This window comes from Triticum dicoccoides, chromosome 3A, assembly GCF_002162155.2.
Source record: "Triticum dicoccoides isolate Atlit2015 ecotype Zavitan chromosome 3A, WEW_v2.0, whole genome shotgun sequence".
In the NCBI taxonomy this organism is placed as follows: domain Eukaryota; kingdom Viridiplantae; phylum Streptophyta; class Magnoliopsida; order Poales; family Poaceae; genus Triticum; species Triticum dicoccoides.
The window spans coordinates 183,917,244-183,922,667 of NC_041384.1; positions in this window are offsets into that span (position 1 = coordinate 183,917,244).

Genomic DNA, 5,424 nt, shown 5'->3' on the forward strand with positions numbered 1-5,424 from the left:
GGTCGGGGCGGAGAGCGGGCGGCGCGGCGAGGAGGCGCCGGCGTCGGGGCGCAGTGGAGACGAAGCTGGCCGGGAGGGCCCGGGGCGGGCTCCGGCGGGCCGCGTGGTGGGAGGTGGCCGGCGTGCCACGTGGCGCGACGGGAGTGGGCGGTGGCGAGCGTCCGGCTAGGCGGCGGACATCTCCGGCGACGGAGGAGCGGATTTTAGGGTTAGGGTGCGAAATGGCCCGTAATTTTGAAGGGGAGGACCTTTTTATAGGTAGGAGGAGCTAGGGGGCTCCAAATTGAGCACGGTTTGCGGACACACGGTCGTAATCGAACGACCGAGATGATGGAAGGGGTTTGGATGGGTTTTGGGCCACTTTGGAGGGGTGTTGGGCTGCAACACACACGAGGCCTTTTTGGTCCCTCGGTTAACCGTTGGAGTATCTAACAAAGTCCAAATGGCACGAAACTTGACAGGCGGTCTACCGGTAGTAAACCAAGGCCGCATGACAAGTCTCGGTTCAATCCGAAAATGTTTAACACACGCACACGAAAAGAGGTAGAAAGGGACACCGGGTGACATAGGAGCGCCGGATTGCAAAACGGACAACGGGAAAAATGCTCGGATGCATGAGACGAACATGTATGCAAATAAAATGCACATGATGACATGATATGAAATGCATGACACGCAAGCAATGACAGGGCAACAACATCGAATAACTGGAGGACACCTGGCACATCGGTCTCGGGGCGTCACAATTAGCGTGGGATCACTATAGCTTAATTATTCCGGCGTCACAATTCTCCTCCACTACAAGAAATCTCATCCCGAGACTCAAGAGGGGGGCTAATGGGGAAAAGATTTGGTTACGAAATTCTAACGAGTCTTCTCGTCCTAGGTTGCTCTTCTCGAAGAGGTCGATCCATAGCATGGATGTCTTCATTCCTATGCATCAATGCATCATGATGAAATTGTCGTCCTTCCTTCAAGAACTCCATCGTACTTACGAAAGGATAAGGGGGTATTACAGAAGAATGGACCGCTACAATGTTTGCTTATCTAATAGATAACATCAGGGAAGGTGGCGGGAAGTAACCCTCAAATTGAAACTTAAGACATTATCGAGAGCAAGTAAGAAGGTGCAAAATAGAAGTTTCAAGCGCATAGACAATCGTTCGTTGCCTGATATGAAATGTGACAGGGGTTCAGAGTGATGGGAAAGTATTGCGCCTGGTACCAAAATAGATCACTAGGCAGGTGGCCCGTGAATCACATACGAAGTCAAGCACGAGGAATAACTTCGACAATAGGGTGTATAGGAGAGTCAGGTTTCGATCATGTGGAACTATGGGTTATGGGCCCACCATGTGGGTTAAAAGTAGGAAGAGCGGTGACGTCTTGTATGACCATGTAGGCAACACATGTCAGCGGATAGCCTGTCAGTTATGTCGGCAACAACATCGGTAACAAGGGCGAGGAACAAAGAGAACCATCTTCTTGCTCGTTGAACGAGGCGGGCTAATAGGCAAAGTTCTCGTCCACCGGTGGCTACCGAAATTTCATCAATAATTGTAATAGGGTCTCACTGACAGAATTGTACACCGGGGTGTTTACATAAGCAGGAGAATATTACTGCTTAGATCATATAGATCAGAAGCAACGTTAAACCAATCAATGGAAAGGAGAATATGATCATCAGATTAAACAGAACAAAGGAAAGGGAAATGTGTTTAAACACCTATTTCGCGGTATATCCTTCCCAAGGACAAGTAGAGCATGATATCCATGACGGGATATAATGTAGAAAACTCTTTAGGTAGGGGAGAGAAATTTCATGATATTACCCATACAGTGGTGTTTGGATAATTGAGCAGGAAACATTTAGCATTGGGTTTCAAATGGTCTTGTTGAAAACCGGAGTACCATAGACATGCTTCGAGATAGCATTGACATGGTCATCAGGTGAAGATCAGACTTTGGAAACACAAAGGATCGATCAGGAATAACTGGTAGAATAAGTCTTACAATTTCCTCATGGAAGAATGGATAACCTTGCTGAAAAGGAATCTATAACAATAGGGCCAACCGGCCAGGTGTGCTAGGCACGACATCCCCTTGTTATAACTCTTGGGAATATGTTCCAACCATCATATCTGACCGAGATTCAGATCTAATTGGTGTTAGGATACCTCAGACTCAGGATGCCTGAGAAGAAAAATGTGCAACACCAATTGACGAGATGACATTGTAAAATTCTCGGAAAATGATCTATGGAAGCGAGTTCCGAAACAAGAGTTCATCATTAAACCAAGGAGGGGATGAGGAGGTGGCTGATTGACTCAGCGACAATTCATTGAGATTTTCAAAAGATGGATTTCCACACTTATGTGTACAAGGAGACAACATTTGTCAGATCAAATGATATAAAGAGGTATGCTCAAGGAAAACATACATAGTTAAACATTGGTTGAAAGGTCCACCCAAAATATGGGCTTAGGTAGCATGATCAATGTTTAGAATGGTGATTCAATAACCAACGGCCTAAGAATGAAATATCGACCAATAACTTCAAAGCAATAGGGTTGCTAGAAGTTTTGAATTCGCACATCATAGTTCAATTGTTGGTTTTCCGGTTAGAAACAACACGGGGACCAAGAGATGAATGTGGATGGCGAGAAGTATCACTATACCAAGAATCCTTAAGTGGTGGAGCAATCCTCACAACATTCTTGATACAGAAGACAATAATACTACAAGGTAGAACATAACCTAAGCTAGGTAGCAAGGAAATCAAGGTACAACACAAAACATGAACAAGTTTGTGTTGGGGAAAGGCAAAAATGTTGTCGATGATAACACAAATCATCGAGGGCAAGGATGGTATTTCTCATCAAGAATTCGACTGATATTCTGGAAGAGCTCTGAATGCTGATGATGATCACGACACATTTGTCGAGAGATTTCATGAAGATGTAATCATCGGCGATGACATCAAGTCAAAGGAATGATGAAGCAATAGGTTAATGGAACCGAGGGTACGACACAAACTCCAAACCAAGCTTTTTGTTCAAAGCGAAATGATATGATGAGGAAGTTTGACGTAAGCTTAGCTCATCGTCAAAAATTGTGCTCCGGGAAGGACCAAGTAGCACAGTTAAAATTTAGCACGATAATGATATAGCCGATCAGGCTAGGAATGACGTGAAGGATTATTAAACTCATAAGCAACGAAAATTACTTGGGGTTATCGAACCGGAATGCAGAATCGGTTCACGTATCGGTGTTATCGGTTGATGACAACCTAGAACCCGGGGGAAATCTGAAATCGGTGAGAAGCAATACTAGATGAAGACTCTTAGGGAGCAACATAGTTCTTTGATTTTCTCGAGATACCGTGTGTAATACTCGATGACAGATCAAAGTAGAGGTTGGACTGGGGTATTGCTCTGCAGAAGACAATTGCTTAAACTTGCACAAGAAATGGTATTTAAAGTGGAACATGGTCGGAAACCTCGATCATAATGATCGAACCATGGATACAAGATGAACCTATTTTTACGAGCAGCTTCCATGATAAGTTTTACATCGTGTCCATGGGCATGAACACAAAGTTCAAGGTCGACTCCCACTTCTCCAATGCATAATCTTTCATTCACTCCTCGCATTTGATGAAGTTATAGTGCTGAAATTTTATTTGGCATAACACCATTAGAGTTTGACCTGTAGAAGCTTCCGGGTTTACACAGATTAGAAAAGCCATAGCTTCAACCCATCAGGGTCTCTTAGGAACATATACCACAAACTTCATGAGTAAATAACACAAGCTCGAAAGCAGAGCATGGTTGGTCAATCAGAGGATAGGATGTACCAATGGAGAAAGAACTTATAAAGTGATTGAATATGAAAGACGCTATCGGATAAAATCCAACAAAGGATCTAGTGGTCCTCAAAGGATCTGATATGAGCATCGGTACTCAACCAGCGGAAGAAACAATGCAAGGAGATCAGACTATAGAAACAACTGACTAATTCAAAGCTCAAATGCAAAAGAATTATGATTTCCGATCAAGAGATCAAAAGCAAACACTTTGATTAAGGATGGATAAGTTGCGTATGCTTAGGGGTACAATCGATGGCAATCCGATTGGTCGAGAACCAGCTCATGTTTAAAACGATGTCTCAGCCGGAAGGATAAATCCCGAGAATTGCAAGCATCTGCAGCATATTGAATCGACGGACTCAAAATGATGGTGACAAAGGATGCTAATAAGATTACTAGACTTATGGGATTAACCATAATGCAAGTAAGCAAGAATTTCAAGAGCAAAAGGCTCCTGAGGATTTTCCGAAGATCGAACAGTATTTTGAAGACTTTTGTAAAACACAAGAACAACTGGGGATGAGCGGATAATCGACAAGTGCGAGGATTTATCCGTAGGGTATTCACATGACAAAGAACTGCAAGTCGTTAGGCACCAAGTATTCTCGGAACAATATAGAGTATTTTGAGGTATCCAGTAATAAGAAGATCATCGGGGAATGATTGTATGAATGATAAATGTATGTGATCACCCATAGGGGTTTATCATTGGAAGGGAATTGCGAAAGCGACAGGCACAAGGCCTCGAGAGAACATCGAAGAGTATCTTAGAAACCTTCTGGACACTAAGCAATCACCTGGAGTGAGGGGCTCTCCGGAAGGAAGTAGTTCCGAGAACCTAGAGTCAGAGCTAGTAAAAATCATTTAACCCGAATAGAAGAGAGATCAGAGTCCTAGAGTATAGACGAGGAGTAAAAGATCCTAATACCACCCGATGGCGACGTGGGCCCGTAAGCCACACAGCCATGTTAGTAAAAGTTTAGCAATGTCTAGACTCGACTTCGGCCAAGGAGTGTGGAAGGTGGATTCCTATAGGCAGTCGGCTCTGATACCAACTTGTGACGCCCCCGATTCAATCGTACACTAATCATACACACAAATGTGTACGATCAAGATCAGGGACTCACGGGAAGATATCACAACACAACTCTACAAATAAAATAAGTCATACAAGCATCATATTACAAGCCAGGGGCCTCGAAGACTCGAATACAAGAACTCGATCATAGACGAGTCAGCGGAAGCAACAATATCTGAGTACAGACATAAGTTAAACAAGTTTGCCTTAAGAAGGCTAGCACAAACTGGGATACAGATCAAAAGAGGCGCAAGCCTCCTGCCTGGGATCCTCCTAAACTACTCCTGGTCATCGTCAGCGGGCTGCACATAGTAGTAGGCACCTCCCGAGTAGTAGTAGTCGTCGTCGACGGTGGCGTCTGGCTCCTGGGCTCCAACGTCCGGTTGCAGCAATCGAGTATAGAAAGGGGGAAAAGAGGGAGCAAAGCAACCGTGAGTACTCATCCAAAGTACTCGCAATCAAGGAGCTACACTACATA